Genomic DNA, 21,122 nt, shown 5'->3' with positions numbered 1-21,122 from the left:
GCCACTTGTGGAGCGATCCTTATTACTCTTCGATCATCTGTCTCTTTCACGCTGTGAAGTTGTAGACGAGACAATTCACTTTCATCTGTCATTTTCATCAGAACTGCTTTCTTCCATTTTGTGCACATTGTTGTGTTTTCCTTTCTGGAGACTCTTGTTTTAGTGTATTTTGTCCTTTTTCTGTTGTTTATTAGCTTTGCATACTCTGCCAATGTGGCCCTGTTCACCACAGTTTCTGCATTGCTGGGCTCCCGCTTCCTATCAGACTCGCGGCCTTGCTCTGCCTCCTTCTCCCACTTCTTGGCTCATTCCTTGCGCTCTTCTTCCGAGTGTCGTTATCAACTAAAACATGGCATTCCGATACGATGTAGGTTCATTAACCTTGTCACCAATTTGTTGTGTATGTGGCCTGGTTACACAACAATGCTATTAATAACAACACTGGCGATGGTGCCAAGTTTCATGGTTTTTTACTGGCATAATATGAACTTGGCACACATGTACAGATCAATACACACCTAATAGTGCATGCTCAATACGCGCCCAATTGCGCATTCAACGACGTGTTACTAAAACATAAAGTAGTCCCTTATTATACTGTGGGCTGTATGGTACAGATGCAAGATAACGGAGGCCGTTGATAATTGGTGAGTTCTGTATGGCACGGAGAAGAGGACGGTAAGCTGATGAGGAGTGTGAAGTGCATTTTCCGAGCATTGAATGGATTCGCCTTACTTGGGCTGTGACGTCAGCCTTTCCTCCTGAATTACCTCCCCTAACTTCCCCTTACACTTCACTGGCTGACTTATGGGAGTGAACAAATTCTACTGGTGTAGTAGAAAATTGGAGGGAAATTTTCATTCTAAATAAGGAACTTTTCTGCGCCAGAGGAACAGTGTTGGCATCTATACTGATGGTGCTCCATCAACGGTTGGCTTCATGAGAGGCTTTGTTTCTCCCTCAAAAAATGAAAATCCTGGTGCTATCACAATATACTGCTTTCTTCACAGAGAGGCACGGATGTCAAAAACTCTTGGAGATGAAATGAAGAAAGTTTTGAATGATGCTATAAAAATGGTTAACTTTATTAAACAAAGGCCAGTTCACTCGAGAATATTTAAAAAACTGTGTAAAACCCCTGGACAAAGAGCACACCAATCTCCTGCGGAATACAGAAATCTACTGGCATAGCAGAGGGAGAGTTTCCAACAGGTTATTTGAACAGGTTATTTGAAGATAAATTTGCAAGAATACTTCCAAGAAAATAGTAGGCCAGGTTTTGCTGAGGGCTTTGAAGGTGAACACTGGCTGCAGAAACTAGCCTACTTAGCAGACATTTTTCATCATAGGAACCAGTTGAACAAGTCTCTACAAAGCCCTGGAGAAAATGTTTTGACTTCAAGTGACACGATACTTGGATTGAAAAGGAAAGTGAATCTTTAGGAAGTTAATTTTGCAAAAGGAAATGTTAAAATCTTTCCACTGCTGCTTGGGCTTGAGATTGAGGAAGGATATCTGAAGGTCCTGAGCTTTATTGCAAACCACCTGGAAAAATGGCAGAGCAAAATTGAACAGTATTTTCCTTCCTTTCAACACAAGTGTATGACTTTGTCTGAATCTTCTGCTCAGCTTGAGAACTTAACTTTGAGAGAAGAGAAGGAGCTTTGTGAGCTGAAGTCTGACGGTGCACTCAAGCAGAGATTTACTGACTTGCTCCTGCCCCTGGATAATTTCTGGATTTCTGTGAAGTAAGAGTCTCTTGCTGTTCATAGGAAAACAATACACATTTTGCTGCAGTTTTCAACTTCTTACATGTGTGAGCAAGCTTTTTCTTGTTTAACAAGCATCAAGAGAAAGGATAGAAATTGTCTCATTTCAGTTGAAGGTGGAATTTGTGCGTGCTTATCTTAAGTTGGACCCAGAATTGAGTATTTGTGCAGCAAAAAACAGAGTTTCACATGGCAGGCCTATATTTAAGCCTGATCATGTCACTTAGTAAGAAAATATTTTTTCCAAGTCTTGTATAAAATCATGTCTTAAGCAATATTTTTATTCATATTGCTTTGGCTTATGGTTTTTAGTTACTTTACTATTCAATGTTGTCAATAAATTTAAGTAAAATCAATTTACAATCTGTATTTAAATTAAATCTACTGAAGTTACCGTCAGGAAAATTAAATCCCATTTTGGCTGAAGCCAGTTATTTATCAGAAATTTATTATGTTTGACTTATGAATTTTTAAAATTTATGAAAGGGAAAGAAAGAGCTTAATTTCAAGAAAGGTAAGCTAAGCTTGATTACCTGTTTTTGTTTCCAAGAAAGGATGGCTAAAAATTCATTCTCTACTCAAAAGAACATTGACAATTATTTTTGGATTATTCTATCTCCAACTTACTGATCATGCTAATGTACTGTGATCTATAGATATAATAATTTTATGCAGGTGTTGCCTGGGACCTGAAAATTATTTCAGAAGTTCCTCAAGGGCAAAAAAATTTGAGAAAGGCTGGTTTAGAGAGAGGAGACACCTCCCCCAAATGAATTAAATGGAGCTTCTAAAGGGAGAGGAATACTCAAATATGGCAGTCATTGGCTTCAAATTCCTCCTGAATAGGAGGAAGATGGGCACAAGTTAAAAGTGGCAATAACAAAAAGCTGGAAAACAGCTGTTTGCGAAAGTAGCAGAAAAACTGACAGAATGTGCAAGGATGTGTTGAAAAGTGTGATGGCAGTTTTGAGTGTATACTTGATAAACTCACCAAAATTCAAAATTCAAAGTAAGCTTATTATCAAAGTGCAAATATGTCACCATATACAACTCTGAGATTCAATTTCTTGCATGCATTCTCAAGAAGTACAAAGAAACAACTAAAAACCAACAATACTAATTCATAAATAAATAAGCAGTAAGTATCAGGAACATGAGAAGAGTCGTTGAAAGTGAGTGTTGGGGTGAGTGAAGCCGTGTGAAGTCACCACCTCTGGTTCAAGAGCCTAATGATTGACGCCTAATGAACTGTTGTTGAACTTGATTGTTCGTGTGGGTCCTGAGGCTGCTTTACGTCCTTTCAGATGGCAGCAGCTGGAGGAGAGCATGGCCTGGATGGTGGGCATCTCTGATGATGGATCCTGCTTTCCAGCAATAGTACTCCATGTAGATGTTCTCACTGGTAAGGAAGGCTTTACCTGTGATGGACTGGGCTGGATCCACTTTTTCCTAGCCTTTTCTGTTTCCATACAATGGTGTGAATCAACCAACCAATGTGCTCTCCACTGCACATCTACAGAAGTTTGTCAAAGTTTTAGATGACATGCCGAATATATGCAAACTTCTAAGTAAAGGCGCTACAGTGCTTTCTTCAAAATGCCACTTGAGTGTTGACCCAGGACAGATCCTCTGAAATGATAACACTGAGAAATTTAAAGCTGTTGATCCTCTCCACCTGTGATTCCTGAAAGAGGACTGGTTCATGGTCCTCCAATTTCCTTCTCCTGAAGCCAATAATCAGCTCCTTGTTCTTGCTGACATTGAGTGAGAAGTTGTTGTGGCATCACTCAGCCAGATTTTCAATCTCCCTCCTATATGCTGATTCGTCACTAACAAGTCTATTTAGCAGCTGAAAACAAAGTTGAAGAAGAACCAATAATCTGGCATATGGAGCATATGTGAATGCCCTGCTTTCAACTGATAATATTAAGGAAGTGTAGAGACAGATGAAAATCAAATATGGATATGTAAATGGGCAGGGACGTTGGTACATTTTACATTATTTCTTACATGTAGAGGAGATAGCTCATGAGAGCATGCTGAACAAGACACGAGCAAAATAATAATGAAACAAAATAATTTAAGGGCAGGGAGTTAGAAGTCACCTTGGTGCCATTAGAATGGCCTTGAGAGAAATAACTTGGCACTGTTGTTATTCCACCAGGCAAAACCTCAACAGCTTCAAAAATAACTATTATTTTTAATAAGCAGTTGTGGCTATCTTTTCCATAATTGGAACAGGAGATGCCAGCTCTCGCTGGGGCAATATGGTCGGGTATTCTTCCCTCTCTGCTTTGCAGCCATTATGTAAGTAAGGCACATCAATCAATGCCTGCATGCCTTGTCCGAGTCTGCATGCCTATCACAGCAAGAAGTTGTCTGAAGTTAATACGAAGGACATCCCCGATTGTTGACTAAGCGACTAGCTGTTATTAGTGTAGTCACTATTACTAAGGAGAGGGGGCTTGGGCAGCAGAAAACTCATCAGTGCTGCAGCTCCACAAATTAATGGCCACTTGTCATGAGTATGAATTATTAAAAGTTGGACTTGTGGAACTTGAGAAGCCTCCAGTATATAATCCATTGATTGGACTGCATCACACTGCAGATGACACTATCATAATTATAATAAGCACACATTACAGAAAAAAAGCAAACTACACATTGTACAGAATGTGTGTTATACTTTAGATGTCCCTTTTTTAAATATCGTGCATGGAAAGTGTACCACAGTCCATATTCATTGGATCTCATGGATCTGCAAACTCTGTATAGTACTTTCAGTTTACAAGTTCTCTTAGCAGACAGTGACTGTAAAATTCCACTCCTTATTACATCAAGATCAGTATGGCTCCAGAGCCAGCATGGAAAACTTCACTCATCTCAACTCCAAACTATTAAACAACCTATGGACTCACTTTCAAGGTCTCTACAACTCATGTCCTCAATACTGTTACTTATTTATTATTATTTTATGGAAATTTATTTTTCCTCAGCTGAAGCTGGTGAAACCTGAGGTATGGGCATAGCCAAGTACGCTCATTTCTCAATTGCTTGGAATTTTCAGACTATTCCAGCAGTATTTAGTGTTGTCCCTTCCTGAAGATTTATGTAGAGATTGCTGTGTAGGCCTATTATTTAATGCTATTGTGCAGTGCCTTTGGGATGACATCCGTTGTAGATATCACTATTGGGACAATGAATACCATGTTCAAGTTCCAAAGTCTTTCAATTCAGCATATTTCTGGCGTGTTTTTTTTTACTTATTGACCCAGTAATGTGTTGGATTGTTTCTGGTTTCTCTTGACATTTTTCACACTCATCCTAAATGTGTTGTTTTTTTATTATGTATTTTTGATAAATTCTTGTGCTAACCACTTAGTCTTGTATTGCCACAAGGAGCCCTTCTGCTTCTGGGAAGAGGCCTCCAACTCTCAGCCAGGTGTATGATGCTTCCTTGTCAACATCTCGTCTGCTCAGATCGGGGGAATGTCTTCCATGGAGGGTCGTGCTCTTCCATTGGTTCTTCAATAGTGATAATTTCATCACTAAAATCATTACTTATAACATATTTTCTGAAACAAGTTGCGGTGAACTATCCCCATAGATAGTGAGGAGGCAGGCGGAGGTGAGGTCAGTTGAGGGGGATGAGCTGTGTTGGGGAATTGCAAGGTGCAACGTGTTTGAAATGGGGTTGCAGACAAGAGTTCGTGTCCCTGCCGGAGATGGAGTGAGCAATTTGGAGAAAGAGTCAATGTGGAAGTGTTTCGATGCCTGTCTGTCTAACCGGGTGCGAGGTTGGATTGCTCCAAGCTCTGAATCTATTTGATGAGATCGAGAATGGCTTCGGACTGGGAGGCCCAAGTGTATCACAGAGCCGGGGTCCAGGTCCTAGAGTAAAGCACTATATGGTGCTTGGACAATTTAAACGCAGGCACAGAAAGTCTGGAAGCCCAGGTGTCAGGAACAGAGGTGACAGTCAGGCTGATTTCGCTTGCTGTCCAGCAAATGTTCCTTCCTTTATCCGCAGCAACAGGGCTGTGGACTGATCCAGTTGCCGTGTACTTTTGTCCTGCTGGTGTGATGAACTGAGACTGAGGTTTGGGCCTACTCCGACTGCTCCAGGAGTGGATCTGTGACTCAGTCTGGTTTGGAAGACTTGCTATTATTGCTTGCATGATTTGTATCCTATTTTCTCCCTCTTTCTCTGCCCAATGGTTTTTGGTCTTTCTTCTTTTTTAAATTAGGTTATTTGGGTTTCTTGCTTTGTGGCTGCCTGGAAGCAGACATATCTCAAGGTATATAATTTATACATTTGTTGATAATAAATATGCTTTGAAGTTCTTCATTTTTCTGGGATGCGCTCTCATTTAAGATTAGTGGTGTGTACTTCTTATCAGAATGGCATATGCTTGCATGGAGTGCTGAATCCTGTTTTCATTGATGAAATTATATCCTTAGAAGTTTTATCTGACTGTTGTGTAGATTTTTAAAGTCTGTTATTCCTATTCCTCCTTCTGTTCTAGGTAGTGCTAACCTAAGCATTGGAGTGTACATAATTGTACAATGTCCTGGGTATGTTACTCAAAATGGCCTCTTTGGTTTGTTACAAGTAGGAATGTTTCTTTGTCGGATAAGTGTTTCTCTAGCCGTTGTTTCACTTTAGAATGGCTGATATGGTAATTGTATTCATTTGTTAATCAATGGGGAATGTCATTGTGTCTTGTGATGCTGGGAACTTGGGGGAGGGGTTTTCGCGGGTTTTTTGGGAGAGGCTGAGGAAGACACTGAAGAAGGTGGACGTGTGCTGGACTGCTCGTAAGACCACCGGGGTGGTCCCAGGTGCGACGGCCGGATGGGTCGATTGGTTCGTTGATTGAGCTCCAACGAGTGCACTAAACAGACTGAACTTTGATAAGTGGCGCCTTTTGTTTTTTTTCCTTGTGTATATATATTGTATTGCTTACTACTCTTTTTAATTTTAGTAAACTCTTTAAAGTGTATTTCATAACGGTATTTGTTGTGGATTTGATACTGTTGGCGGGCTCGAGGCGTAAACTCGATTCTCACAGCACCTGCATGTACGGGAGGTGGGTTGGAGAGTGGCTGGATCCCCTTTTTCCCCTAGACATATACCAGCCTGTTGGGTAAGGGTTACATTTGTGGGGGCTCGTCCGGGATTGGATTGTCAGGGGCTGTGGAATCGCGCAGGCAGCAGAGGAAGATGGACAGAGATAAGTTTGTTTGTTGGTGCCAGTTTGAAGATGTACCGGTACAGTACGCATGCATAGTGAGCGGAGTGGATGTTCGAGTTTCGGGAGACGCGATAGTGCGGGGTTTAAGTTCGGTGAAGGGTATTGGGCAGGTAGAATTGGTAGCTAGACGGTGTGGTAAAGAGGTAGAGTCTAGCTGGGTGTTGGTTCGTACGAGTGCTGAAGTCAGGACGGTGGAACTGCCGGCAACGGTCAGTGTACCAGGGGAGGAGGGGCCGTGGGGGCTCCACTTCTACAAGGATGAGGCTGAGCAGACATCGGAGGAGGAGTTAGAGCTAGAGGTGGACCCCAGAGAGGTGCCCGGCACTAGTAAAGGGAGGTGGGAGGAGGGAGTCGTGACTAGGCCCCGCTCCCCAGGTAGGGTGGAAGCCTTGGAGCTGGCAGCCGCACTTAATTCCCTGGTGGGGGTGGCCGAGAGGCCACGGCTGAAGCTGGGGGTGTTCTCCGGAGCCAAGCCTACTCCGGATGGGGAGGTGGACTATGAGACCTGGATCGAGCATACGTCTTTGATGTTAGAGGAGTGGCCAGGCTCAGAGGAGGAGAAGAGGCAGCGATTGGTGGGAAGTTTGAGGGGTTTAGCAGCCAAAACCGTCCAGGAGTTGAAAGCTGAGAAGCCTGGGGCCTCAGTGGAGGACTGCCTAGAAGTTTTGGAGGGAGCGTTTGGGTTGTCAGGGGAACCCTGGCTGCTTTTAGCAGAGTTTCAACGCCTGGAACAATGGAGAGGGGAAAAGCTCTCCGAGTACATATTTAGGATGGAGGGGATGCTCTCGGGGCTGCGGCGCCGGGGGGTAGTGAAGGCGACTGACGTGGCTAGCGTGAGGATGAGTCAGCTATTCAGTGGCTCTCTGGAGGAGGACAAGGTGACGTGGACTATCCGGCAAGCTTATAGGAAAGGTCCCCCTCCATCCTTTGGGCAACTGATTAGAGAGGTGCGAGAGGAAGAGAGAGCGTTGGGGCGGAAAAGGGGCACGGGCCTACGGGAGCAATCCTCAGCGATACAGGAAGTGGTGGCTGAGTGGAGGAATGACAATCCCCCGGGGAGTAGGGAACCCCCTTTGGAGGGGAGGGACAGGGGAGGTACCTACTCTCAGGGGCGATCAGTGCAGTGGATTGGGAGCAGGTGCCGTCCTGGGAGAGGAGGGGCGGCCGGCAGTGTGTGCTTTAACTGTGGAAGGCCGAGGGTGTGCTATAGCTATGGAGAGGAGGGTCACTTTAGGTGGGATTGTGAGAGACAAGGAGTCCCGTGGAGGACAAGCCCCCCTATGACTAAAAAGGGAGAGGTGTCGGGAAACTTAGGAGAGGCTCAGTGAGGGAACGGACTGGAGCCTCTGGAAGAACACGTTCCCAGAGATCAGCCGGAAGACCACCGGGTGCCCACGCCTCTGTTCCGGATGGGCTGGTAGGACCCCGTGCCAGTGTGGGTCTACGGATAGAGGGAATTTACGCAAAAGCCGTTCTTGATACGGGATCGCAGGTGACCTTATTGTACCGGTCTTTCTACAATCAACATCTAAAGCATTTGCCCGTAACACCATTTGACGCCCTGCAGATTTGGGGTGTGAGCGAGGGTGACTACCCGTACGATGGGTACCTATCGGTGAGATTGGAGTTCTCGGAGGGCGATGTGGGAGTGTCGGAAGCTATTGAGACGTTGGTGTTGGTGTGTCCTGACCCGGTGGAAACCGGTGGTGCTGCCCTCCTGGTGGGGACTAACTCCCCAGTTGTGCGACGGCTCCTGGGAGCTTGTAAGGAGAAAGGGGGGGAAGACTTTCTGGAGACCCTCTCGGTGCATCCAGTGTTTCGAGCAGTGTTCGCAGAAGGGGTTGCCTCCCAAGGGCTGGACCCGGAGTGTAAACGAGGAACGGTGTGGTGTACGCAGGCGAGGCCCAAGGTGATCCGACCCGGGGAGGTAGCCCTAGTGATGGGGACCCCCAGATTCCCAGGAGTGCCGACGGGAGAAGCCCTGTTAGTAGACGCCCCAGACGATCTTGAAGGGGAGACACGATTTCCGGCGGGGGCGCTGGTGAGGCCCGAAGTGAAGAGACCAGGGGTGGTACATGCTAGGCGTATAGCTATAAGTGTCAGGAACACCACGGCAAGAGAAATCACCTTTAAGAGGGGAATGCCGCTGGCACATCTGTTCCCGGTGACGGTAATGTCCAGCGCACCAGTGCGGACCCCTAACGGGGAGGGATCGGAGCATCGAAGGGAGCTGACCGCTGAAGCCTTTAACTTCGGGGATTCCCCAGTGTCGCCGGAGTGGAAACACAGGCTAGTGGAGAAGATGCTGAAGATGGAAGCTGTTTTTTCTCGGGGCGAGTTTGATGTTGGCTGCTCCAAAAGCACTCGCCACACCATCCGGGTGACGGAGGACACCCCGTTCCGAGAGAGATCCCGGCGGCTGGCTCCGGCAGATGTTGAGGACGTGCGACAGCACTTGTGCAAGTTGAAGGAGGCCGGAATCATAGCTAAGTCTCGAAGTCCTTATGCGTCCCCAATAGTGGTGGCACGGAAGAAGAATGGGCGAGTGCGCATGTGTGTTGACTACAGGACGTTGAATCGGCGAACTGTCCCTGATCAATATACTGTCCCAAGAGTTGAGGATGCGTTGGCCTGCCTGAGCGGTGCAAAGTGGTTCAGTGTGCTGGATTTAAGAAGTGGGTATTACCAGATCCCGATGAGTGCGGCCGATAAAGAGAAGACCGCTTTTATCTGCCCGCTGGGGTTCTTTCAGTTCGAACGAATGCCCCAAGGCATATCCGGAGCCCCAGCCACCTTCCAGAGGCTCATGGAGAGAACTGGTGTGGGGATATGAATCTGTTGGAGGTGCTGGTGTACCTGGACGATTTGATAGTGTTTGGATCGACTTTGGAGGAACATGAGGAGAGACTGTTGAAGGTGTTGGGCCGGCTTAATGAAGAAGGGTTGAAGCTTTCCCTGGACAAATGCCAGTTCTGCAAGTCGTCGGTTAACTACATTGGCCATATCATTTCGCGAGAGGGAGTGGCTACTGATCCAACCAAGATAGAGGCCATGACCACCTGGCCGAGACCCCAGAAAGTGGGTGCTCTGCGCTCATTTTTGGGGTTCTGTGGGTATTACCAGCGATTTGTGAAAGGATACGCCAAAGTGTGTCACCCGTTGACTCAGCTGTTGTGTGGCTATCCCCCGGTGGGGAAGAAGAGGACGGGGAACCAGAGGCAGGATGCTGGAGGATACTGGAACCCGGCGGAACCTTTTGGCTCGAGATGGGATGATCAATGTGAAGAGGCGTTCCGATCTTTGAAAAGGGCACTGACCCAGGCCCCGGTGTTGGCTTTTGCCGATCCCCAGAAGCCATATGTGCTGCACACGGATGCCAGCCGAGAGGGTCTCGGGGCTGTTCTGTACCAGGAGCATGGCAAAGCATTGAGGCCGGTAGCCTTTGTCAGCCGAAGCTTGTCGCCATCGGAGAGAAACTATCCCACTCACAAGTTGGAGTTCCTGGCGCTGAAGTGGGCTGTGGTGGACAAGCTGGGCGATTACCTTTACGGAGCCAAGTTTGAGGTGAGAACGGATAACAATCCTCTCACTTATATTTTGACTTTGGCGAAGCTGGATGCCACAGGACATCGGTGGCTGGCGGCATTGTCGGTATATGATTTCAGCCTGAGGTACCGCCCCGGAAGCAAGAATATCGATGCGGATGCATTGTCTCGTCGGGAGCCGGGGGAGGAGGAGAGGGCCGAGGAGTGGGAGAGTGTCCCTGCCCCTGGAGTGAAGGCGATGTGTCAGTTTGTTATCACCGTGAAGGCCGAGGGAAGAGGGAGGCTGGAATGAGCCGTGGACCATTTGGGGGTTTTTGACGACGCCATACCCCTAGTTTACTGTGACCTGACCACTCTGGGGACTAAACAGTTGCCGGAACTGAGTCCGGGGGAAGTGGCAACTGCTCAGCAAAATGACCCGGGCATTGGCACAGTGTGGAGAGCGGTCGAGAAGGGGGATGGGGCGTTGGCTGAGAAGGCGAAACACCCATACGTGCCTCTGTTGTTGAAGGAGTGGTCTCGGTTGAAGTTAAAGAACAAAATCTTGTACCGGGTAACGACGCCTCCGGACCAACCCCGCTGTTGGCAACTGGTCCTGCCGGAGGAGTATCGCCAGACTGTACTCCAGGCCTTACATGATGATTCTGGACATTTGGGGGTGGAAAAGACATATGGATTACTCAAAGACCGGTTCTACTGGCCCCGGATGAGGGGGGACGTCGAAGAATACTGTAGGGGATGCCGTCGTTGCATCCAGAGGAAGACCCTGCCAGTGTTGGCGGCTCCACTGTCGCACTTGCAGAGTGCGGGACCTCTGGACCTGGTATGTATGGATTTTCTGTCGACTGAGCCTGACACCAACAACACCGCGAATGTATTAGTCATCACCGATCATTACACTCGCTATGCTCAGGCATTTCCCACCAAGGATCAGAAGGCGACGACAGTGGCGAAGGTGTTATGGGAGAAGTACTTTGTGCATTACGGCCTTCCCAGGCGAATCCATAGTGATCAGGGGCGGGACTTTGAGAGCCGCCTTATCCAGGAATTACTGACTATGCTTGGGGTTGAGAAATCCAGGACTACCCCTTACCACCCACAGGGAGATCCTCAGCCAGAGAGATTCAACAGGACCCTGTTGGATATGCTCGGGACGCTGGAGATTGGGCAGAAAAGCAGGTGGAGTCGTCATATTGGACAATTGGTTCACTGTAACAATTGTACTCGCAATGATGCTACAGGGTATTCGCCCTATTATCTGATGTTTGGGCGGGAAGCGAGGTTGCCCATTGACGTGTGTTTTGGAGGTGGAGTGGGTGAATTTCCCGGGAAGTCCCATCTAAAGTACGTGTCCGACATGAAGAGGGAGTTACAGCGGGCGTACGAGTTGGCCGAGGCGGTGGCTACCAAACAAAATCAGCGGAATAAGATGCGGTATGATCGAAAGGTGAAGTTTGTACAATTATTACCGGGCGACCGGGTCCTTTTACGGAATTTGGGACTCCCTGGTAAGCACAAGTTGGCAGATCGATGGGCGGCCAGCCCCTATGTAATAGAGAGCCAGATGCCGAACCTGCCAGTTTACCGGGTGAAACCCGAGGATGGAAAAGGGCCTATCAAGGTATTCCATAGGAATCACCTGCTGCCACTGGGTCAAGCGGTGCAGGTGGATAAGGAGCCCGAGTGGGAGGTTACACCCAGTACAAGGACTCTGCGAGGGAGCGGAGAACGGGAAGAGCCCGCTGCTGAAGAGCGGGGACGGGTCCCTCACCCGGGAATGGCTACCGATTCAGAGGAGGACGACTCAGATGAGTGGGTCCTGTTCCCATTCGCTGGTGCTCCAGTACCAGGAGAGGAGGCTCCTGGCCCTTCCCATACTGAATTGGGTGAGAGGAGGGAAGGTCTTGAGGGTCAGATGGAGAGGCAGCCTACATTGGTGGGAGAGAGGGCGGAACCTGAGCGTGAGCCGGAGAGATCTCGGGTGAGGGAGGACCCCTGTGAGGAAGGGGGTGCGGGTCTGTCAGGTAGACCTGGGGTGTCCGAGACAGTGGGTTCGCAGGTGACGAGGGAGCCCAGTGGGGCAGAAGGGGTATGGAGATCTCAGAGGGTCAGGCGCCCCCCCGGAGCGGTTGACATATGTGGTACCGGGAGAACCGAGTGTGATTTTTACTGCTCTGGGTAGTTATGTCACTGCCTTCTGCACCTGGGTTGGGTTTTGTGTGTTGCAAGAAGCTTTGGGGACCTCTAGTAATGCCATGAGGGCATGACATTTGCTGGTGGGGACAGAATGTACAATGTCCTGGGTATGTTACTCAAAATGGCCTCTTTGGTTTGTTACAAGTAGGAATGTTTCTTTGTCGGATAAGTGTTTCTCTCGCTGTTGTTTCACTTTAGAATGGCTGATATGGTAATTGTATTCATTTGTTAATCAATGGGGAATGTCATTGTGTCTTGTGATGCTGGGAACTTGGGGGAGGGGTTTTCGCGGGTTTTTTGGGAGAGGCTGAGGAAGACACTGAAGAAGGTGGACGTGTGCTGGACTGCTCGTAAGACCACCGGGGTGGTCCCAGGTGCGACGGCCGGATGGGTCGATTGGTTCGTTGATTGAGCTCCAACGAGTGCACTAAACAGACTGAACTTTGATAAGTGGCGCCTTTTGTTTTTTTTCCTTGTGTATATATATTGTATTGCTTACTACTCTTTTTAATTTTAGTAAACTCTTTAAAGTGTATTTCATAACGGTATTTGTTGTGGATTTGATACTGTTGGCGGGCTCGAGGCGTAAACTCAATTCTCACAGCACCTGCGTGTACGGGAGGTGGGTTGGAGAGTGGCTGGATCCCCTTTTTCCCCTAGACATATACCAGCCTGTTGGGTAAGGGTTACATAATGGTTTCTGAAATTTGTCATTTCAGTTCTTATTTTCCTATGTAAATTTTCCAGATCAGTTTCAGAGCAATACTTTATGCTAAAAGATTATGTTAACATTGGTACCACTCTGTCCAGCTGTGTTTGGCAGAACTTTTAAGCCTTGAAGCAAATTCTGTCAAAAGTTTTCACTTTATCGTACTGTGATCTATCTTCTTTGCTTGTTGATATCCCAGGTACTTACTGTATATGTTTCATATTCATCCATTGGTTGTATCACATCCTGTTACCCAGTTTTGTATTCCATTAGCTCCTTTGCACATGTCTTTATGGTTAACTTATCTAGTCCAAAGTTCATGTTCATAGCCTTCAAAAATAGTTTTGTTATTTGAATTAACTGCTTTAGTTTTACTGATGAAGGAGCATTTAATTTCAAATCACCCATGTATTGAAAATGTGTCAAGGTATATTTCCTTTCATTGTTTCTGATTTGATACCCAATTTTCATTTGATTCAGTAAATAAGAAAGTGGGTTTAAAGCTAGACAGAAGCATAGTGGATTTAGAGAATTGCCCTGGAAAATGCCTTGGTTTATTTTGATAACAGTGGTTGTTCTTTTTTGGTTGTTAATAAGATTGGGTGATAGAACACTAATGCTTCATCAGATGTTGAAGGAATTTCCCAAGTATTGGGTGTAGCTTATATATATAAAAACCTTTTATTAACCAAGAGTGTGGGACAGAGTCAAATGCTTTTTGTAGCCAATATAGCAACATGAAAGATTACTGCTTTTCCGCTAGACTTGACTTAGAATTACGGAATCTATTATCAGTTGTTCTTTACATCCTTTCAGACCATTGCAGCATCCTCTCTGCTCTTCTGTAAGTATACTGTGTTTATCTAAGTGAGTGGTGATTAGTTGCAAGATACATGAAGTTACAATTTTATATACAGTTTGTGTGCCTTTTTACTATTACTAAAATATTATTATTTCTCTCTTGTAATTACACAGTTTGACTTCTTATGAACATTGGTTGTTAGTCCATCTTGGGATGTGTGTAGTTTTTCATTAATTCTATTGTATTTCTTTGTAACTACTGCAGATGCCCGCAGGAAAATGAATCTCAGGTTAGCATATAGTGACATATATGTGCCTTAATAATAAATTTACCTTGAACTTTGAACTTCAATGTTAGCGTGCAGATTTTACTCCTGTGATGGAAATGGTCCTGACTGAGCCTAATGCTACTGGAAGTACACAGACCGTGACATTGATCACAGTACAGTATAGATATAAACAATGCCATTTTTCAGCTCAATGCACCAGCTGGGTCACCTCTCTTTACCTTGGTGATCTGAACACACACTCAGGAGCAGATCTTGCAATATGAATGCAGCTTTAAAAGATGATAATATATGTCAGGATTGATTTCTACTCTAAATCGCTTTGACTTTACAACTATTTGGTGGTTTCCAAAATCCACAAAAAGTGATGTATCAGATGCAGGGAGACTGTGTTCGAATTCAAGGTTTCTATAAAGATCAGCTGCTACTAGAGGGGAATGCATGCAAAGATTTTGCCTTTCTAGTAGGAGAACAAACAAGAGCTGCACTCCTAACTGGGTACGCCAGTCGCTGAGGGAGCAGGAGAATGGGGAGAAATGGGACACAGTGGAAGACCATTTATGCTCATGGGTGTGGAACCAACTCTCCTACCAGAACCTCTATGATTAACAGACAGATGGGAAAAAGCCTGTATTTCAGGGGGAAACACATTGCCAAATTCAGCCATCTAGTCTAGTGCAACAAGTATGATGAAGATGACAATGTTGATGGCTAGCAAGGTGATTAGGATCATGCTTGTGTTGGGATTTGTCCGGAATAGAGCTGGTGGTATTCCCAATATTTACACTAGCTGTGATATGGTAATACTTGCAACTTCCTGCATTTGCTCTATCCATCATTCCTTAAGGAAATGCACTAATGCTCTCTGTTCGTTTTCTTTTGCACAAGCTGAACCAGCTGAAGTAACTTACTTATAATGTCCAAACACTTCCTAAAAGTGTGATGTGCCATTGAGAACACAGACATCATTATGAAGGGCCAAATATCCATTCTGGACATACCTCAAAATCTATATCATCACGAGGGATGAAAGAATCCTTGTCACAGCTGTACGAATAGGTTCAGAAGAAGGACAAGTGGAGTTGGTGGAAGAGAAAGAAAAGAAAGGCGGGGACAACTTGAGCAATCACTTTCTGTGCACATTACAATTTGCCTATTGCCACAAAAGGTCTACAGCAGATGCAATCTCAATGGTTCTTCACATGGCCTTAGCTCACCTGGACAATACAAACACCTCTGTCAGGATGCTGTTTGTTGACTATAGCTCAGCATTTAACTCCATCATTCCCACCATCCTGATTCATAAGATACAGGACTTGGGCCTCTGCACCTCCCTCTGCAACTGGATCCTTGACTTCCTAATGGGAAGACCACAATCTGTGCAAATTGGTGACACTACCTCTTCCTCACTGACGATCAACACTAGTGCACTTCAGGGATGTGTGCTTAGCCCACTGCTCTACTCTCTCTATACCCATGACTGTGTGGCTAGGTGCAGCTCAAATACTATCTATTAATTAGCTGGTGGTACAAACATTGTTGGTAGAATCTCAGGTCGAGATGAGAAAATGTATAGGGGTAGGATATACCAGCTATTTGAGTGGTATCACCTCAACAACGTGGCACTCAAAGTCAGTAAGACGAAAGAGTTGATTATGGACTTCAGGACTGGTAAGACAAAGGAACAAGAACCAATCCTTGTTGAGGAATCACAAGTGAGAGAGTGAACAAAGTCAAGTTCCTGCGTCTTAAGATCTCTGAGGACCTAACCTGGTCCCAACATATTGATGCAGCTATAAAGGCAAGACAGTGGCTGTATTTCATTAGGAGTTTGAAAAGATTTGACTCAAAAACTTCTATAGGTGTACTGTGGAGAGCATTCTGACAGACTGCATCACTGTCTGGAATGGAGGGGAGTGTCTACTGCACATGACTGAAAGAAGCTACATAAAGTTGTAAAGTTAATCAGCTTCATCTAGGCTGTGTAGTATCCAAGACATCTTCAAGGAGCAGTGCCTCAGAAAGGCAACATCCATTATTAAGGACTCCCATCACCCAGGACATGCCCTAGGGTACAAAAGCCTGAAGGCACACACTCAGTGATTCAAGAACAGCTTCTTCCCCTTTGCCATCCGATTCCTGAAGGGATGTTCAACACATGAACACTACCTCACTTTCTAAATATATATTTTTTCTGTTTTTGCACTAGTTTTAACTATTTAATATACATAGTGTGGAGCTCGGGGAGTGGGGGGGGGGGCATGGTCAACGGCCCGCCCCAGCATTCCTATTGACCAGCATTATTTATTGTCCTTGTGGTAAAATGCCTTTGTGGGATTATGGTGGGGTATCCAAATTCACTTATTGTTGCATTTTAGCTTGGGTTATATGGTTATTCGCTTGTGTGTTTGTGGGTCACCCTGACTGTAAACGGGGTGCGTAATGATCAGTAAGTGACTGAGTGGTTTCTCTCCCTGGATCACAGCACTTGGCCTGTTTCTGTTCCTGTCACAATAAAACCAGCAGTTGAGCTAAATGAGCTGCTCTTGTCACAACCATAGATTCGACAGCACAACAGATACAGCAACTGCACTTGTGAATATGCATGTATCAGCTAATCATTATTTAATTATGATAGTATTTAACTCTATTCATTCCATCATAGTATTTGTCAAGACTTGGACGTGGACATAGCCATGCTTCGTTATCTCCATTCCGCCTTGCCTGAGAAATCGGACAGTCAAGTCAACCGACTGTGAAGACTAGCAGTATTCATTTCACTGAGTTGTGCTTTTCTATTTTGTTTTAATTTTTTTAATTAAATTTTCAAATAGGTTACAGAAAGAAAAAAAATTATCAACCCTTCCCCCCTCCCCCCTAACATATCCCTATAGAAAAAAAAGAGAAGAAAGAAAGAAAGAAAGAAAGAAAGAAAGAAAGAAAGAAAGAAAGAAAGAAAGAAAGAAAGAAAGAAAGAAAGAAAGAAAGAAAGAAAGAAAGAAAGAAAGAAAGAAAGAAAGAAAGAAAGAAAGAAAGAAAGAAAGAAAGAAAGAAAGAAAGAAAGAAAGAAAGAAAGAAAGAAAGAAAGAAAGAAAGAAAGAAAGAAAGAAAGAAAGAAAGAAAGAAAGAAAGAAAGAAAGAAAGAAAGAAAGAAAGAAAGAAAGAAAGAGAAAGAAAGAAAGAAAGAATGAATGAATGAATGAATGCCTGGATATCGGAAGATCCCCACATGCTCCATGGAGTTCATAATAGTTTTAATATGTATATTTATTTCTTTCCCCAGATAACCAATAATTTTATCTTCGGAGCACCTATATATTTAATCCTACTTTTTGTAAACAAGGGTGCCAAATTTTCAGAAATATTTCATATTTATCTTAAGTTATAAGTAATTTTTTCACTTGGAATGCAGCTAAAAATTTCATTCTTCCAATGATCTATACTTAAGTATGAATCCGATTTCCAAGTAACTGCAATAGCCTTTTTGGCTACTGCCAATGCAATTTTTATGAATTCTTTCTGATATTTATTCAATTTGGATTTTGATTTTATCTCTTCAATATTGCCTAGTAAAAATAATGTTGGATTATGTGGAAGTTGTATTCCAATAATTTATTCCAGTAAAACTCTTAAATTTGTCCAAAAAGGTTGAATTTTAAAACAAGACTGTGTAAAAAAGTACCAATTTCTTGATTACATCGAAAACATTGATCAGATAAATTTGAGTTAAATCTATTTATTTTTTGTGGTGTAATATATATTTGATGTAAAAAGTTATATTGTACTAATCTTAGTTGAACATTTATGTATTTGTCATACTGTCAAGACATAATCTTGACCAACTTGTTTCATCAATTTTAATATTCAAATCAGTTTCCCATTTTTGTCTTGACTTATAAATTCCTTGTTTAATTGCCTGTTTTTGAATCAAATTATACATACCAGAAATATTTTTTTAAATTTTTCCTTTATGAATTAAAGTTTCTATTTCATTAGGTTTCGGCAATAACTTTTTTTGACCCAGTTTATCTCTTAAATAGGCCCTTAATTGGAAATAACTGAAAAGAGTGTTATTTGATATTTTATATTTATTCTTTAATTGGTCAAATGACATTAATATACCTCCTTCAAAACAGTCTCCTATATATCTAATCCCTTTGTGAAACCAGTTATATAAAAGTTGATTATCCATTGTAATAGGGATGTTTATTTTGAATTAAAGGTCTCTTTGCTAATAAAGATTTCTTTATCTCATCATCAACATTTATCTTATTCCATAAATCAATCAAATGTTTTAGTATAGGAGATTCTTTCTTTTCCTGTATCCATTTAGATTCCCATTTATATATAAAATTTTCTGGTATATTTTCTCCTATTTTATCTAATTCTATTCTAATCCATGCCGGTTTATCTTCATCAAAAAAAGATGCAATAAATCTAAGTTGATTTGCTTTGTAATTGTAACCCTCCTAGGTCAAATTTCCATGTCAATTTTTCCAACGATATTCTTGACATCTTACCTTTCCAAAGGAATTTCCTCACACATTTATTTAACTCTTGAAAAAACTTCTGCGGTAATTGTATTGGTACTGTTTGGAATAAATATTGTAATCTAGGGAATATATTCATTTTTACAGCATTGACTCTACCTATTAATGTTATTGGTAACATCATCCATTTATCAAGATCCTCTTGAATTTTTTTCAATAATGGCAAATAATTTATTTTATATAAATTCTTTATATCATTATCAACTCTTATACCTAAATACTTTATACCATTTATCAGCCATCTAAATTGAGTTATTAATTGACATTGACTATAATCTCCTTTAGTAAGGGGTAGAATTTCACTTTTATCCCAATTTATTTTGTACCCTGATATTTTCCCATATTCTTCCAATCTAGAAGATAATTTACACAATGAATGCAATGGGTTAGTTAGATAAATCAGAACATCATCAGCAAATAAGTTAATCTAATATTCCTCCTGATTAACTCTGAAACCCATAATATCTGAGTCAGTTCTAATTAATTCAGTTAATGGTACTATTGCCAACACAAATAAAGCAGGTGATAATGGACAACCTTGTCTAGTTGACCTTGTTAACTGAAATGATGTTGAAATTTGGCCATTTGTCATCACTTTAGCTTTGGGGTTAGTATTTAAGGTTTTAATCCATTTTATAAAAGATACTCCAAATCCATATTTTTCCAATACCTTAAATAAAAAATCCCATTCCAATCTATCAAATGCTTTTTCTGCATCCAAAGCAACTGCCACACTCATTTCTTCACTCTTTTGTGCTAAATGAATTATGCTAAGTAACCGAGTTACGTTATCTGCCAATTGTCTATTTTAAATAAATCCTGTTTGGTCCATGTATATTAATTTTGCTAAGTATTTAGATAATATATTAGATAAAATCTTTGCTATTATTTTATAGTCTGTGTTCAATAAAGAAATAGGTCTAAATGATGTTGGCTTTAAAAGATCTCTGTCTTTTTTTGGCAATACTATTAAAATAGCTGTCAAAAAAGATTCTGGAAGTTTATGTGTTCTTTCTGCTTGGTGTATTAGCTCCATAAAAGGAGGAATTAATAAATCTTTAAACTTTTTGTAAAATTCAGGTGGAAAACCATCTTCTCCTGGAGATTTATTACTCTGAAGTGATCCTAGAGCTTCGGTCACCTCTTTTAATGTAAAAGGCACATCTAATCCCTTCTGTTCTTCCGAATTCAATTTTGGAAGAGTTATTTGTGATAAAAACCTTTCTACCTCAACAATATCATTTTGTGATTCTGATTGATACAGTTCAGAATAAAAAATTTTTAAAGTTTCATTGATTTCCAGAAGTTTATAAGTAATTTTATTTACACTTGTTCTAATTGCATTTATCGTTTTGGAAGCCTGGTCTGTTTTTAAGTGCCAAGCAAGAATCTTGTGTGATCTTTCACCTAGTTCGTAATATCTCTGTTTAGTTCTCATAATTGCTTTTTCTGTTCAGTATGTCTGAAGTGTATTATGTTGTAGCTTCTTAGTAACAAGTTGTCTTTGTTTTTCTTCTGTCATGTATCTTTGAGATTCTTTTTCTAATTTTGTAATCTCTTTTTCCAATTGATCTATTTCTACCATATATTCCTTCTTAATTTTAGAAGTATAACTTATTATCTGGCCTCTCAAATATGCCTTCATCACTTCCCATAATATAAATTTATCATCAACTGAATGTGAATTTGTATCTAAAAAAAACTGAATCTGTTTTTTCATAAAATCACAAAAATCTTGACGTTTTAATAATACTGAATTAAATCACCTGTAAATCGATTCCTACTTATCCATCATTATCATTGTCATTATCAAGGGGGAATGATCTGACAATATTCTTGCTTTATATTCCATATTTTTCACTCTGTCTTGAATATTTGCTGTTAGTAGGAAAAAATCTATCCTTGAATTAGTTTTATGTCTATTTGAATAAAATGGGTAATCTCTTTCTCTTGGTTTAATTCTTCTCCATATATCAATCAAATTTAAATCTTTCATCAATGATAAAGTTA

The 21,122-nt window shown here is 42.7% G+C and overlaps 1 protein-coding gene across 3 annotated transcripts in view; it reads right to left on the bottom strand.

Moving 5' to 3' along the window:
* Positions 1–21,122, bottom strand: part of cacna2d3a (calcium channel, voltage-dependent, alpha 2/delta subunit 3a) — an 893,404-nt gene that overhangs the window by 344,289 nt on the left and 527,993 nt on the right. The gene's annotated exons all lie outside the window — the stretch shown is intronic.

The sequence above is a fragment of the Hypanus sabinus genome, chromosome 19 (assembly GCF_030144855.1).
Source record: "Hypanus sabinus isolate sHypSab1 chromosome 19, sHypSab1.hap1, whole genome shotgun sequence".
Lineage (NCBI taxonomy): Eukaryota > Metazoa > Chordata > Chondrichthyes > Myliobatiformes > Dasyatidae > Hypanus > Hypanus sabinus.
Note: the sequence above shows the minus strand (reverse complement) of the source record. Positions and strands in the feature narration are given on the sequence as shown.